We start from the raw sequence: 17,240 nt of genomic DNA, 5'->3' as shown, positions 1-17,240 counted from the left end.
AGTGCATTGAAAATAGATGAAACATTCCTTTCTGTGAGACTTATTCGAGGATTATTGGTGCTACAGTTTTATACTGAATACAGCTGAGGGCTCCTGCTCACTGGCACTTGATACTAAACTTATATACTACGATGTTTATGCAGTATATATATTTTTTTTTTTACTATATTACAGTACGGCTAACATTGTTTTACAATATTCAAAAAGTACTGGAACTGTTTGCTGAGGCTGTTTAACAATGTAACTCATCTATACTGATTGAAACATTGTTAATATGACACATCACATTATTTTAATTCAAAACTGCTGCAGCTAAAAATATCTGAGATGTTGCAATGCCACATTGGTTAGTTGATCTAACATATTTGGGAAGTTGTTGCTGTGATTTTGCTTCTCTTCATTTTAATTTCCTTCATCGTTGCTTAAAAACATTTGACAGGATGTTGCTGCAGTGTTACAGAGACGTTATCATATCACGTCTGTGGGTAAACTACTGTGACGCTGACCAAATTATAAAGGATTTTCACAACAGGATGTTTCTGTGAGTCATTGAGATGTGGAGATATTGCAAATGGTACGTCAATGTGACATTCTTAATCTGCAGAATCTATACCCGCATTACGTTGGACCGCAAGATAAAAGGATAAGCCTCCAAAACAGGCATGTTAAAAAAACAAAAAACAAACAGCAGAGTTATGTAGCATTTTGTTATGGACTGATGAAACAAAGATCAACGTGTACTGAACATGTGGCAGAGATGGAAAACATGAAAGTTTGCAGAAACTATGAACCATCTCATTCACACGTCACCGGTCAAATAATGGTTCTCAGTTCTCGTTTCAGGATATCTTACTCCCTCGCAAGAACACAGACACACAGAGGTTTTTGTAAAATCATCTACTCCATGTCTTGTAGGGTGTGATGAACTTTTCAAGTGTTATTTGATAGGAAAAAGATAAGATCACTCTCATTTCACAACCAAAACAAATGTATTTTGGCTCATACGAGATTAAATAACTGTGTAGCAGCATGCTCGCAACCAGTGGTGGAATGTAACTAAGTATACCTTTACTCAACTACTGTACTTAAGTACAATTTTGAGGTAGTTGTACTTTACTTATGTAAATAATGTGTTTTTTAGTCCGCTACATTTATTTGATTACTTAAGTTACTAGTTACTTTGCAGGTTGCACACTGCTTGCACTTAATTAATTTAGATTAACCTGAACAACTGTAATTTGATGTTATGTTGAATACATTCATTCTTTGTAAAGAACCCCACTCTCTCTCTTTATTTAATTTGGGACATCATTTGCATGCTGAAGTCAAATATACTATTCTGCTCAGTTATTATGGAAGTTAAATGTAATTTGTGTGTTCTGTTTATGTTACACTGCAGGTGGAATACTTTATTTTATCCAGTGGTGTGGCCTACAACGGCTTTTGTGCCTTGCTGAGTTCCTTCCACGCCTCTGGAGGAAGCCTCAGCCTTGTTTTACCAACCAGGCTGCTGGGAGCACTTGAAGATATGCTGTGGATGTCCCTTCCTAGGTGCTGACCAGGCTTAGCCCCACTGAGCCCCCTCCAGTTCCGAAGGAGATTACCAACTGCGGGTGGCTTAAACCCACAGGCAGCGACTGACTGACTTTTTGCTCTACTTATGGTATGAACCTCTGATCTCACAGTCTCCAAGTGTAGATGAGAAAATCTTGCAAACATAGCTGATAAGATACCTTCTTTAGTTCTTTTTTCTTTTTGTAGACATCATTTGTTTGAGAAATGGCTCAGAAAAAGTTCACCTGCCTCACTTCTCTTTGAGTTGAGCACAGTCACGGAGCTCACTTATCTTCTGACAGTTTGCCTTTGGCCATTTGAGGGGAGAGGTCTGCTTTGACGTTTGCTGGGAGAGCGGGGTGATTTCACCTCTGTGCCTGTGTCACTAAATCCTGCTCGGAGCCGCTCACCTGTGAACGCCAGCCCTTAATCAGCAGCAGCTGAAAGGTGACCCGACAGCCTAGACCCCGAGCCCGATGTCATAACACACCTTCATTTTCTCTTTCTTCTCCGTCGGACGCTCCGTGAAGTGCTCACTAGTGCAGACACGCGCCACAGCCATTGATCAAACCTCAGCTTTCACTAACGCTCGGACATCTCGTTGGAACATTCTTCAACACAGCCGCCTTGTGTTTTTTCGGGTGCTCGGGCCGCAGCATGCTTGTCCTGTAATCCCCTAACCCGGCCCTGGGACCTGAAAGCCTGTAAGTGGTGTGAGGGGTTAAGGGAGGGAGAAGGACAAGGGAAGCAGAGTTTGAGGATGGATTGGACAAACTATTTTAATCCCTGTAATGGAATTGGCATGTAAACTCAAGAACCTAGAAGTAAACAGAAAGAAAATGGAGAGGGATGGTTGTTGAATTGGTCTGAGCCTTTTCCGGGGGAGCTGTGTTGAAACTCACATTCAGCCCCGTCTAAACTGCTCGCAAAGACCAGAACAAAGACAGGTCCAAGTCTTTTCCGGCCCATCTCCTTCAACAGACATCACTGTTTGGATAAACACCATACGTTTCCTTCTATAAAGAATGTTTAGGTTTCAAGTCGCAGATTCTTGTTCTGTAGTCAAAAATACATTGAAGCGTTTGGTCTGAATAGCTAAGAGGGCATCAGCTGTCTAAGTTATCTTAATGATAAGATAAAGGGATTTGAGTTCAGTATAAAAAGCAGCCATCTCATATAACACTCTCGCCGGAGAATATCATAAGACCCATTAGAAAGAGAGATCATCAGTGACACTCCAGCGTAAGCGATTGAGGTTCGGTCTGCCGAATGATGTGCCGTTATTGACTGCCTTCCTGCCAAGTGAGTGACAGGACTTTAATGTCCCTCCATCTCCTGCTGCTGCTGCTGCAAATCTGCCCCTGCCAGATGTTATCAAAGGCTGGTCAAGTGAGTGGCGGCGGGGGCCTTTTTTAGGCTCTTCTCTCCCTCTGTCAGGGCGCAGGGAGACACACTCGGCCTTCAACACTGTCCAGACGCGGCCTGAGTGGGCCAACGCCTGATGCTGGGACTCTGGGGGGTTACTCCAGGAAACTTTCTCAATGGATTAAAAAGCTTTTTTATCACCATTTGGATTGGCACTTGAAGACACTCCTTTAATCTGAGAGGGGAACTGACTTGGCCCACGCCACCATCCCTAACAGGCCGAGCTAAGAGGCAGCCGAATAAATTCTGCAGTGGTGGCGATGCTTTGTGATGGAGAGGCTCACAAGTGTTGTGTTCTGGTGCTCGAGAGAAAAACAGATTAGATCTGAATAGATGGAAATTAACCAGAATAGAACATGATTTAATAAAGTGCAATGTGGTAGACTCTGGTGCAGTGCCCTGTGAAGTCCTGTCATCACAGCTTCAGAATTTATTGTCTGCAATTCTTTTGGGTCAGTCAAACTATGTAACAGGTTATGAAGTTATTGTAGCCTACAAAGCAAATCCACTTTCACGAGCACCTTATAAAGGTAGAGAGTTTTTCCAAAACCCTAACCCTAATGCGACTGTAAGTCATGCACCATCGTAAAGGTACTATTCTGCTGCTCGAGGTCTCTCTACCAATACAAAACAAAAGACCTTTGCCGAGTGCTGTGTGTGTGTGTGTGGGTGGGGTGGGTTAACTCGAGACTCTAGTGGAGTAGAGCCAGACCTGGAGGAATACACCCAGAGTAGCTCAGAGCCAGCCACAGAGTGTGGTGCAGAGCCAGAACTGGAGGAATAAACACCCGGACCTGCTCAGAGTCGGCCACAGAGTGTGGTGCAGAGCCAGACCTGGAGGAATAAACACCCGGACCTGCTCAGAGTCAGCTACAGAGTGTGGTGCAGAGCCAGAACTGGAGGAATAAACACCCAGAGCGGCTCAGAGTCAGCTACAGAGTGTGGTGCAGAGCCAGAACTGGAGGAATAAATACCCGGACCTGCTCAGAGTCAGCTACAGAGTGTGGTGCGGAGCCAGAACTGGAGGAATAAATACCCAGACCTGCTCAGAGTCGGCCACAGAGTGTGGTGCAGAGCCAGAACTGGAGGAATAAACACCCAGAGCGGCTCAGAGTCAGCTACAGAGTGTGGTGCAGAGCCAGAACTGGAGGAATAAACACCCGGAGACACATTGGATTTGGCTCTGATCCACAGTCGTTACCACAGGAAGGAGAACTCAGTAATTACTTGTAGCTTTTGAGATTAAAACATGGATTTATCCTCACCCCTGACAGCAGCAGTGTGTGTTGTATGTACTGTAATGTTCATTACTGACTGGACTTGAACAACATTCACCAGACTTGTAACTTGTGTATTTCTCTGGGTTGAACTTCGTATGTAAGTATTCGTTTTTAGACATTTGAATGCAGAATTCCAACATTTTACGTCTTAAACTGACCCTTAAGGCAAAAATGTCAAAAGTATTGATACACATCAAACTGCATGTTCGCTCAAGCGTTTAATTCTTCAAGTGGGAAAGGGTTTAACCTCATAAATCATAAATGGACCAGAGACCAGCCACAGCCACCCCGGCAAACCACTGTGAAGTAAGACATCAACAAGACTGTACAGAGGTGGAGCACAGTCAAAGCATCTGCCCTCATTTTCAAACCTACCACACCTCTAAATTATATTTTCACTGCATCTCTATTGCCCAAAGCTGTCTTATCATTTGAAGCTATCAGGAAGACTCTGTTTCGAACCATGACATTTAATACAGCATGTAAATCACTCCAGGGACCCGTTATTCCTTCAAGAATGTAATTACATACTTTCAAATAAAACTTGAAAGGGCCCAACAAGTTTTAAAATGCAGTGTGTGCTCCCAAGACGGCAGGGAGGAATTCCAAGCAGTTGGAATATGCTAACATCCCTGTGTGGGCGAACCGTGGGCAACAGGAGAGCAAAGGAGAGTGTTGAAACAGAATAAAAGACAAAATTACCTTTCGCATAAAACCAAATGCAGTAAAATGTCGAATTCAATGATAGTGACACCATAGTGAATTGACTCCTGCTATGACTGTTGGGCTTTCTGTTCGCAAAGCGCACATGTGCAGTTCACAGTGATAATGGTGCAAGATTTTCCACTTAAAATTATTGATAGTGAAAATCTGGCTTTTTAATTTTTGGCCAGACGATTGTGAGCGGCAGATTTTATCAGCTGTAACTAGCTAGCAAATGAAGCTAATGTTACATTAAATGTAATTACACACTAACATGATAGGCGTTGTTGCACCCAACACAGCTGTCTGCATACTTTTTTCAAGCAGTATATTTTGATCATTTTAGCATTCAATGAGAGAAAAAGTCCTTCAAATTTCACGATATCTGGGGATGCACGGGTGCAAACTTCTTCGGATCCGATAGGGATCAGGACAGATCTGCTAACAGTATCAAAAACCTGATAGCAGCTGTCACAAGAATGACCTAAGTGTTAGTTAGTTAAATGGTTACAACACCAGTAAAGCGTGCTTTGATTAAATATTTCCACATATATCTCGCATTCAGGACTACTGGTCAATAGCCGCGGCCTTGTTTGCTTTGTGAGTAATCTACACATGCTGTACAGTCAACTCGCTGACGGATTATGTGCTTGACTGATACGTCAAAACACAAATAAAAGCAACATGATTTGATTTATTAGGAGAGACCGATTTGTTTATCAGTGCCGGGGTCTCCAGCTTGGATATTTGTCAAAGTGAATTTGTTTGTAAAGTCAACACTGCACAACAGCTGGATGCAGAATGGAGAGGAGACTTTTGTCGCAGCGCAAGTCGTCAAAAAAATACAGTATGCTTGTGATTTACTTGATTTTAGAAATACTTCAACTGAGTGCATGGCCACAAACGTACATACTTAACTGTCGTGTGCCAGATGTTACTCCTGATGTGAGAAAAACAACCTCCAAGGTAACTTTTTGGACTTTAAGAGCTTCCATTAAATGTACTTAATCATCATAAACTGAATAATATGGCTGCCAGAGATGACAAATTCCCGTCCAGTGATACGGTTTATTCACCGGCTTAATCCAGTCTGAGTAAAGCTCCTGTGTTTGTGAGTATGTAAAGCTGTTCTAACCGAGGCTCAGTATCCAATGACTCACTCCTGACGTAATATTTCATGGTGCAGTCGGATGCAACTCTCAGGGGTGTCTGGCCTGCTGCTTGGGATTTGGCACGGAGCAGTAGGTGGTCAGGCGATTAGGTCACCACTCTGCTCAGAGATCCAGGAATGCTGTAACCCAGGTTTTGGGATCCGCCGTGCTTCCGATCTCTCTGTGGGAACCAATATGTTGCATGCTTGTGCCATGGAAAATGCACTTATGTCGAAGCAAGAGTGGAGAGCGTAGCCTCCAGGTTCCACCCAGCACCACATAATTAAACTAGGAGGGAATTTTACACACTTTAAAGAGAGAACCTCTCCACTTTGCATTCAGGGCAGGGGCATGTAATTGCTTTTGCTGGAACGGTTGACGTTTTAGGAGTGGTCAGAGTATCTTGGCGAAGCCGGTAGCTACAAAGCTCTCGTGCTTGGAAGCATGAGCCTGTTGTGGTTGTTTTGAAAGGAAATTTTACCAATATGACCATGAAGTGACACTCAACAGCTGCGTGTTAGTGTGCATGTCAACACTTTCTCAAAAGCTGAGGAACATATTTAGAAGAAAGTCACTTCTACAGCCATGATGGCGTTTTAGGAAAAAAAAGGTACAAGGAGAAGGGGAGGACTACTGAAGAATTCCCTTTTGCAGGATATCCTATGATCTTTTTCTGGATGGCTGACTGAAAACTTAATTTCTAGCTGGGCTTGTAATTGTAGGTCATTTTGCTCTATGAGTGCAATTGCAGATTTGATAAACAAGGTCCTCTGGCAGCGCACTGTTTACTTTCAGGGCCTTGATTTGAGAGCTGAGAGCTCAGGGGTGGGATACAGTTTACCCCACATACACTCACGCAGGCACGCTAGCACAACATACTGTACAGCATGTGCGCGCACAGACATGCACACACATGCACATGTGACGAGAGGTCATCCGGTTAAATTATAAGGCTGGTGTCACTCTATAGGTCCGTGTTAATATCAGAACACTGTACATTTTAAAAGCTGACTTTGCCTTAAAAAAGTCAGGAAACCGATTCCCTCAGAATAACCAAGCAAAGTAGACTATCACATTTAAGCTATATGGGCTAAAAAGTTTTAAAAATTTTTAAATTATTAGTCTACTTACCTGGTAATTTTGAGGTCACCTGTTTTATCGACTGATAACAGAGACCTAAATTCACCTCAATACGACAAAAAACTCAGGAACACCCACTAATGTCTGTCACGGCTGTTTAGCGGCTAATTACCGCCCCCCCCATGCTATGACGTGTCAAAGTTAAATACGTTCACACTTTTCCACTTGTCTCGTTCAGTTAATCGCTGCTGCAGATGTGCAACTCACAACAGGGGTGAGTAAGAAGATGTCTCACTCCTTGGCAACTTCCGTTATCAGCTCTGGGAAAAAAACAATGTGTGTAATTCAGAATGTTTTTGATAACGACCTGTGTATACACACTCACTTTGGTGTAAGAATGGTAAATAAGCCCAAGGTAAAAGTCTTTCTGAGCGCCTGTACGCCACGTGACTTAGTGGTTTAGCCACAAATTGTCTTCAAGGCCTGGCGCTCTTCCTGGGAGCATGGCATTTACAGCAGCAGGACGTAGCATGTACGGCGCAGACGTTCATCATTTTTTGGACAAAAGCGGAAGTGGCTCAGAATCAAGTTGAATCATCTGACCTGTGAGTTAATCTGCTGCCTTATTTTAATTATCTCTAGTTAAAGTTATGGCCTACCCCTCTGGTGGGCCAGTGCAGATCCTAAATCAGATTGTTACGAGGCCAGATGTAACTCGAGTTGTTGACTGCTGGGAAGCTCTTAAAAGCAAGCTTAGTCATATTACCTGTAATTCTACGTCAAATCGAGCTTCTTGTTCTTGAGAGCCTGATTCAGAGAAGAGAGTTAGCGGTGCCAGTGCGATGGAATACGAGAGCACTATGGTTTTATCGCAAAAGATTCTCCAAACTCTACAAACAAACACGGTTTTTTAAACAAAAATAAAGCTAAAAAAAGGGGGAGGGAAAAGCAGTCCGATTTATCCGCCATAGTCTCGGAGACATGGTAATGAATCCAGCTAACTGGAGCCACATTTTTCTCCCCTCTGCGCTTCACCACCGCTGGTCCCCGGGGCTTTGACATGACACAAATTTTCCGCTGACAATAAAATAAATAAATAAATAAACAAAGGGTTGGTGATTCCAAAAATGAGTCAGGAGCATTAACAGTGGTTGTGCTTTTTTTTTTTTTTTTTATAACTGCAAGAGCATACTTGAGGGCTGCAGCTGGAGATCACACACACACTAGAGGAGACGGGGCCAGGCCCTCAAGGGGCCCGCTCGGTTAGACCACCAAATGATACTGCTAACAGCAAGCGTTTGGATTTTCCTTTCCATCATCACAGAAATAAAAAGCCGTGCACTCTAAAGCCCGTCTCCGCGTCGGAAAGTCCAATTTATACCGATTCTGTGTTTATACACACATCAATATCTCTTTATCATCCAGGAAACACAAATACAGCATGTCTGTGTTGACGCATGCAAACATCGTATCCTTTTCACAAAACCCAAATAAGCTCACATCCAATTCATGAAATCAAAGCCTGTCGGGGGAAAAAAAGTTAAATAGAAATACCACAGTTTTAGTGATATTAGCCAGGATAATGATGCATGTGTCTGTGTTATTCCAGCTATTGTTGTCTTTAGTGGTTTGGCTCACTTTAAATGGCATCTGAAGGCTCATTTGAAATGTTTTGTTTATTTATATGTGTGGAGATATCTGGGAGCAGGATCTAAAAAAGATATGTATAAACATACTATCCTGAGTTTGATCTTGACCAGAGCACAACAGAAAAAAACCCTCCTCCCCTCTCTCCATCCTCTTTGTTCCTGTAACAAACACCTTCCATCCCAAGCTGCTCTCTCTCCTCGGGAGCTGTAGGTGAGAAAAACGGGAAGCCCGATCCCCGCCGCGGGAGCCCGCTGGTCACGATGGCAACTGCTCAAACACACCAGCGGCTGGTGTTGGGTTAACTGCCAAATTTGTTGCGTTACTCGGACCGGTTTCCCCTTTACCTCACCCACAGGGAGCCTGGGTCGCAGCAGGGGAGAGGAGGTGAGAACACCGAGTAGAGAGGCAGGGAGGGAGGGGAGGAAAAGGAGAAGAGGGAAAAGAGGGCAAACCAGAGACTTCCCAGAGGTCCCAAACCCTCCTCATGCTGCTTTGAGTAAAATCACACCACGGCGCTTCTTGGTTTCCTGTTCTCACTCTCCTCCCATCACAGAACTGATCTAGCTGTTATTTATTTATCGCACACGATACACAAAAAGTTCACTGTGAAGGGGATGAGAGCAAGAGGTCATGGTCAAGTCAGATCCATGCTGTATTTTTCCAAAAATTTGAAGGCCCATCCAAACCGAACGCAGCCTCCTCGTTAATTTCAATGAGGTCACCACATTTCCCCCCCCCCCAAAAAGTTGAACTTCAGTCAACTTTTTCCTGCAACACAACTTCATCTGTACTGGCCGATGAAGTGCATCCAAGCGCACATTCCTGGTGCTGCTTTTTTGAAAAGCCACCGACCAAAATCGGCACAAAGATAAAAGCGGATAATCATTCAATTTCAAACTCCATTCATCAATTCATGTGTTCGGTTCTGCTTTACGTAAACTATATCGCCGTTTATTTTGTTCTGGAGTTTTCTCCAAACAGCCAGGTATCGTAATTATTATGATTGTATGTTTCTCTGCCACCAAAACAGCCTCTTAAAAAAAAAAATCCGAACCAAGCTTGAAAAACAATCTATGTCATATACGTGTAACTGGAGAACGTAAACCTCTCCTTGTGTCACTGAACCCAATTTCCCAGAAACATTACAGAGGACATGACCTCAGTGTCCTCAGTAGTAGCTACAGCCCTGTCTGGTAGAGTGCTCTGGTAAAAGTAGCAATGCTGCAAAAGAAAACATGCCATGCCACATTACGTTTATTACTGATGCTATTAAAGAACAAAGAACTGATAAGCCTTCATTCTTTTGGATGTATTAATCAGACTAAACTTCCGGGATCGTGTTTCGTCTGGATCACTTCTGGTACCTTTAACTACGCCCCCACACCCATGTGTTTTATTTTAAAGCTCTCAGTCTAAACAAGACTTTAGAGGCACCCAGAATATGTGACCTTTTCCTGTAATTGCCTGCTTACACTCATTCAGCTGCAGGCTTTCACACCTGGACATTTTGTGTACGACTGCGGTCCTTTCCTGCCAGCCGCAGAGCAATTATTAGTTAGTGCCATGCTCAAAGGCACTTCGAGACTGTTTACGAATGTGCCTCTATTTCCCAGTAAGGATTCGACGCTCCTCCGCACTGTAAACAGTATTAGACACAGTCGGGCTGAGGTGACTCACCCCTCGGATTTTGCTCGTCCACCTTTGTGTCATTTCGCCGTGATACCAAACACGTTTGAATGAAGGCTCCTCAAGAGGGGTTGTTGACAAAGGGACAACAAACATTTACAGAAGCTGCTGCACCCTGCTTGGCAAGACGAGCAGGAGATGACATCAGAGGGAAAACACAGTGATTCGCTGTTTACGTGGTTTATTTTGGGGCCTGATTATGTGTAACTCCACAGCGTTTCTGGAGGCTTTAAGAACACTTCTAACCATCGGGGCCTCTGCCGTTGTTATTATTGCCTGCATCTGTCGAAAACCAAATAATGGCGGGTGGTCACCTTTCATCATGGAATGATGGGAATGGGCTCTGTAAGGTGAAACCGTGCGATTCGAGACGTGGCTGTGACATCATGGCTTTTGAATTTGTTTTCTGTCCTTTCTCCGGCGGCGACAGAAAACATCTGGGCCGGTCGGAGAAGGCCCGATGATCGAGGGAGCAGCAGCGTGTGTGAGGGAGAGCGAGTGTGTGTGCATCATACAGGAAGTGTTAATTTGTTAAGCCCACTATTGCTCAGTGCTTTCGGGGGGGTTTCACTGCAAGTTTTAAAGATTATCTCGAGCAGTTTGACCCACTTTAAACTTCAGCGCTTGCAGGAGAACGATGTACGAGATCGCGAGGGCTCACTGAGCGCCGATCTACCTTAAAACTCCCTGACACTCGTCCGGTCTCCTCCACGAGTCTTATTCTATTTGTGCAACCCAGCCTACATTAAATACACGTATGACTGCAATACACACAACCACAGACACACACACATACACACACTGTTACCCACTACCGCCACCCTGCCCACACTCTATTTCAGTCTGGACTTTACCGTTCCAGGGACCGCAGGCCCCGCCACATAGAGAGGACTGTGTTGGGCTCTCTAACCCCAGTCAGACCAGGCTATTCGCCGGGGTGGGGCGGGGCGGTGGTGGCGGCGGCGGCGGGGAGGTGGGGTGAAGGTGGTGGTGGTGGGAGGTAGGAGGTGGGGGTGTAGTACTATCTCGCAGCTGTTTTGCTAAGGACGGCGAGGTCTCTCAGCATAAATTTCACTGATATCACCTCCATCAGAGGGCCATAAAGCTGATTTATTATAAATACAGCTCTCATGTGTTTACTGCGCGCATTCTTGGGCCTGCAACATCTTTCAAAGTGAGCACTTGCAGGTGCTCTGGCTCAGTCTCCGTGGGGCAGATTGGAGGAAATCAAAAGAAAAAAAGGAGGAAAAAAAAACCCCAAGTGGGAGAAGGAGGCGACGGGCTGGGGAGGAAAAGAGAAAGGGATAACTGATGGTGGCGAGCTAGGAAAACATGGTTGCCATTACAGTGGTGAGTCTGAGGTGATAAAGATAATGTGTGCAAGTATTGAGTTTCTTTCTGTCACCTCACTTTCAGCTCCCAGAAAAATAAATCTGCAGGGGAGATTCCAGCTGATCAACAATACACTCCTCTTTCAGCTGAGACACTCAGATCTAACAGATTTGGGACAGAAAATGGATAATGGCACACTAAAGGCCACAGTATCAGACTTTATTTGTGAAATAAGAAGAAGAAAGAGAGAGTAAAACGTCTGCAAATAGGGGAGACACTGATGTCTGGAAGCTCCTGACCATCCGAGCAGAGGACGAGGTCAACTGTCATAACAGGGGCGGTAAATGATTGTTATTGCCATGTTATACAATATTGTTTAGAAAGATGATCAGACAGGTTTTAAATAAACCTCCAGGTTAGCCAAAGGTATTTTGAAGTGAAAACAAAACTAAACAGTCAAATGATTCACCGCACTGTCTGATGGAGAAAACCCATTCATGCTCACAGTCAGACGGTCTTCCTGGTTAAACTTTGACCCTCTTGTGTTTCCAGACAGCTTTCTGCGTAATAAGAGATTATAACAAACATTTAGATAACCCGACTAAATATGCTGCTTTGTTTACAACCTGTCTGATTGTCTGACCGCTCATGTCGGACTACTTTTGAGCAATGTTGTCATGTCCCAGATCTCAGCACTTAACATTGTTGGGTAAAACCAAAATTGCCAAATTAAGAGACCCTAGGTTAGACCAACAATTTACTGGAAAGGTTACATATGTCATGTGGCTGGCTGGCTGGCTAGCTGGCTGTCTGGCTGGATTTATTATATGCCAGAATTATCCTTTAAAGATACTATATGTAACATTTTTGCATTAGAATATCAAAAATACAATCAGACCTTTATCCTACTGTGTACTTACATTATCCTAAATGTTTCCAACATGTTCAAACCCAGAGAAATCTGTGATTTGATGAAAACATGACTTCCTCTATTAACATTTCTGCCTGGGTCACATAGATAGATGTTCACCTGCAATGGTGGTTGCTTACCACTGAGGATCACAACTCCCATGATCCCTTGCTACTAACATCGAGCTATTTAACATCATGGTTTTTTTAAGGCTGTTGCACAAATCACACACGTATGTTTCTGAAGCCTTGAATACGTAACTTCACATTCTACACATCCTTTTAAAGGGCAACTCCACCAATTTTACATGTTAAAGTGTTTTGTCTTGGGGAGTACCTCCGCACATGTGGACAAAAAAGTAGTATAAAGCCTTTTTCCTCCAGAAGAAGCTGCATGTAATCTGATTAATTGCCTTCAGTGATGTCACTCAGTGGCTAAGTTGCCTTGTGGGTAATGTAGGCGCCAGGTTTTGAAAAGGAAGAACAATACATTGGCGTAAGACTGATTATAAATGGTAATAATGAGTCCAACAGGGTTATAGGAGTACAATGCTGGACCAGTGGACTGCTTTTTTAAAACCTGGCACCTACATTACCCACAATGCAACATGACCAATAACTGACATCACTGGAAACATTGGTGGAGTTACCCTTTAACATTAAATCCTGTATGAATGGTAAACAGATTTTTTTTTAAAACTAATTCAATAAAACATTTAATTTTGCTTTCATACATAAAATAAACAGATAAAAGTTTCCCCATACGTTAACCACATGACCCCCTGTAGTGACCCTTTTTATCTTCTGCTCTATATTAACTGCTTCTGTGATATTAAATCTCCTCCGTCCATTTTCTAGACATGAATCTGTTTTTGTATACCAGCACTGCTGTCAGAGGGCATGGGAAAAACATGTTTCAGTGATGACATCAAGTGCTGTTTAATCTTGTTTATGAAATAAGTACTTGGCACTGGCGATGTATCGCTGAGAAAATTAACAGTTCTCATCTTACAAGTCCTGTTTATTTTAAACACTTTAATCCACTAACATAACAGACTTTCTCTCCCTTAATCTCGCCACTTTATTGTTTGATTGCGAAGCACTATGACAAAAAGATAACATCTTAAGGAAACAAAATGGAGTCCAGATGACCGAAACGGGAGTATCCTTCACCGCAGCTCAGCGGATTTGCTTTCTCTTGATCTCACCTCAGTTTCCGACAGTGACACAGCAGAAAGGACGAGTCAGGAGGGAGGAAGGGAAGGAAAGAGGGAGGAGGAAAGGGGGGGACATCTTGGCTTTGGAGGCCATAAGTAGATCGGCAATAATTAAAAACGGAGAGGACGGAGAGAGAGAGCGAGAGGAGAAATGTGAGTCATCCCAGAAATGCGAGGGAGCTGCTTGCTTTGTGGATACAACAGGAGATTGACTAAACCTAACACCGGGAACTGTGAACACACCACTGAGCTGCATCATTGTGTCTGTCTTACCACACACACACACACACATCATGTGTTTTCCTTTGCAAAACTGATGCAAAGATGACGCTGAAAGTGAAAGAGAAGTGAGAGTTTCGAGCGGAGGAAGGTTTCTTTGAGCTACCGATTTTCTGGCATGTGAAGAGACGATTATGAAGAAATCTTTCACTTTGATGGAAGCCCTTTATCCAACCTGTCAGGAATGAGTGTGTTCACTTCAGGCTCAAACAATCCACCCGTCTCCTTCCCAGTTCTAATCAATCTTCTGCCTCATCCCTCCTCTCTCTTTATTTGTCAAATACTTCACAGTAAAAGCATGTGGAGCAGCTTTGGTAAACAGTAACATTAAGCCACCATTGTTTTAGAAGCACCTGCTCTGCCATGGAGAGCGGTTAAGGCTTGGTATTTATTTGCCAAGGCACACACACACACACACACACAAAAAGCAACATGTAAACAAATACCCACAATCGTCCTACCACTAGTCCACAATCTGGCTTGTGTTTGCTTTCCGGCATTTTTTCACAGGGTGGAAATATTTAGCCCTGATGAAACATGCATTTATCTAGCTTTTTTTTTTCTCCTCCCCAACCACAGCCTCTAAAATCAAATAAACGAGGGAGCTCTATTCTTTTTTTTTTTTTTTCCTCCATAAAACCCCATCAAGAGGAATGCTGGTAATCCATGTCTACTCCTCCATCATGCCTTGTTCCTCTCATTACCAGCCATGTTGTTCCTATTACGCCTCAACATCCTCTGCTCTTATCAAGATAAATGCGCTGAGATATCATTTCATGTTCCCCCGTTTTGCTTATTGCCTGCCCAAACACAGAACACAGGTTCACTGCACTGAACCAATTTGCTGCATGGTTGTGGTGTGGGAGTGTTTTTTTTTTTTTTCCTTCATCCATCCCTCCTTTCTCTCTCTCTTCCTCTATGTGAAAGCTTTTCCACTGACTTTCCTGGCCGCTCCGCTCGTTTTTTTCCCCCTTCTTTAACATAAGGAGTTGTTTACTTGGCTCTTGTTAAAGATGGAACACAAGCCTCAGAGACTTGAGTTAGTTAAGAGTGATGCAGAGAGAGAAGGGCAACAGAACGTACGCGACAGATATCCATAACATAGAGGACGGCCAGTGTGCCCGAAGAGCATCAGAACTTGGTTTGACAGTTTCGACATCAGAGTAAGTATCTGGGGATTTTCAGTCTGAAATTGTTGTCTACTATTTTTGTTCCCATACACTAGATGAATTTGCACAGATCCTCATATTTCTCCATAACAGAAAACCCACGAAGGGTGGCGCCCTGGTAGCTCAGTTGGTAGAGCTTGCGCCCCGTGTACAGAGGCCGTGTCCTCGCCGCGGCAGCCAAGGGTCATATTCAGGCCTCTGGCCCTTTGCTGCATGTCATCCCTGTTTCCTGTCACTCTTCGCCTAACCTATCAAATAAAGCCAAGACAAGGCAAAAGTATGATAAAAGAAAAAAAATTCCATGGCAGAATAACTAAGTTATCATGTCTATTACATTTTTTCCATTGGCACTTGAATCAGGACTGAGATGGACCATCTCCAGAGTTTGGTCAAAGCGCAACTGACTGCTTCCAAAAGGGTTGTGGCTGGGTCAGACGGATCCATCTTCCAGATCTATTCTGTCATCACGCAGTGTTTCCCACACATATATTTTACTTGGTCCGCCCAGGTACATGTTGTACTTTTATGTTTTTTATCCGTCCGTCCACACGCTCTGCAGAGAGATGGACGATCTCTGGTGTTGCATCCTTCCCGTTAACACCCTGACTGTGATGCAACCACTCCGGTTTAATGTAGGCCTACTCCTTCTTTTGTACAAACTTTTAAGTGCACCTTGTTGTGGCGATGTGGTTCGGTGCGCGTCGATTTTGATCAGCTACATAATAAACAAGGTTCTCCTCACTTAATAAAAACGTACCGCTGACGAAGAAAATGGTAGAGAGGAAGCAGAAAGGAAAGAGAAACAGACGGGGGAGGAAAGCCAGCGTGCGTGCAGGTGGACAGTTAAAGCAGCACTGTGTAACGTAGGGAAACTCTTCAACAGTGGTATCAAATAAAGGTAATATTACGTAGTGTCCCTGTTTCATACATTTAAGCTACGTTATGTCCAAACAGTCACTTCTTTGTATGATCGTCTGATTTTGTCGTTCCTCTCCGCACAAACTGCAGACGTGCAGGGAGAGGACGAGAGAGAGACGGATAGAGACTGAGAGCAGCGCAAGTGGGAGAGAGCCAGAGAGCGAGAGCACGGACAAGAACAAGCACAATTAGCCAGTGTGTGAACAAGCTCTTGTTTATTGACTTTCAGGGGGAAACTTTATTAACCTGCCCAGCCTTGAATGGAAGACACCTGCTGTTGGCACTTAGGCTGTCATTACTGCAGTGGAGAGCCGCAGGGAGGGCCCTCGCCATGCCCAGCGCTGCCTGCTGTTCCATTGTCCAGCGCCCCATCATCCAGCAATTGAGTGCTACAACGTTTACAATGAGATTGCCCTTTGTTGGGTATCGTCGCTAAGCTGACAGACCTTTTTCCCCTCACTTGTCAGCAATCAAATTATGGCGAACAAACCCACCGACTCCGGTTTTGTTCCTTTTGTCTGTCAGTAAAAACAGGCGCTGCCCGTGATTGACTGTTTTGTTGAGGTTGCCGTTGGTGAAGTGGGTGATTGCGAAAGAATTAAACTTCACCACAATGCTAACAAAAAAACAACCAGTTTGGCTGGATAAAGAGCCTAAATGGGAGACACTGAGTCATTGTTAGCTTTAAGTGAGCCAATAGATAAGACTGGGCATCCTGATTTCACACACTTCCCTGTCAACGAGGAATTCAAACTCGCTACACCTCCCGTCATTTACAGTTGCTGCGTGAAAAAGCGGCCGTATGGAGCTAATTTTGGGTTCATTTTTGTCGCTTTGGCTATCATTTTTATTGGTTAAGTAATCGCTGACATCAAGGAACGTGTCAGC

The sequence above is a fragment of the Pagrus pagrus genome (assembly GCF_965226575.1).
Source record: "Pagrus pagrus genome assembly, chromosome: 18".
NCBI classification, from domain to species: Eukaryota; Metazoa; Chordata; class Actinopteri; order Spariformes; family Sparidae; genus Pagrus; species Pagrus pagrus.
The sequence above is the reverse complement of the archived record's forward strand: the minus strand, read 5'-3'. Positions refer to the sequence as shown.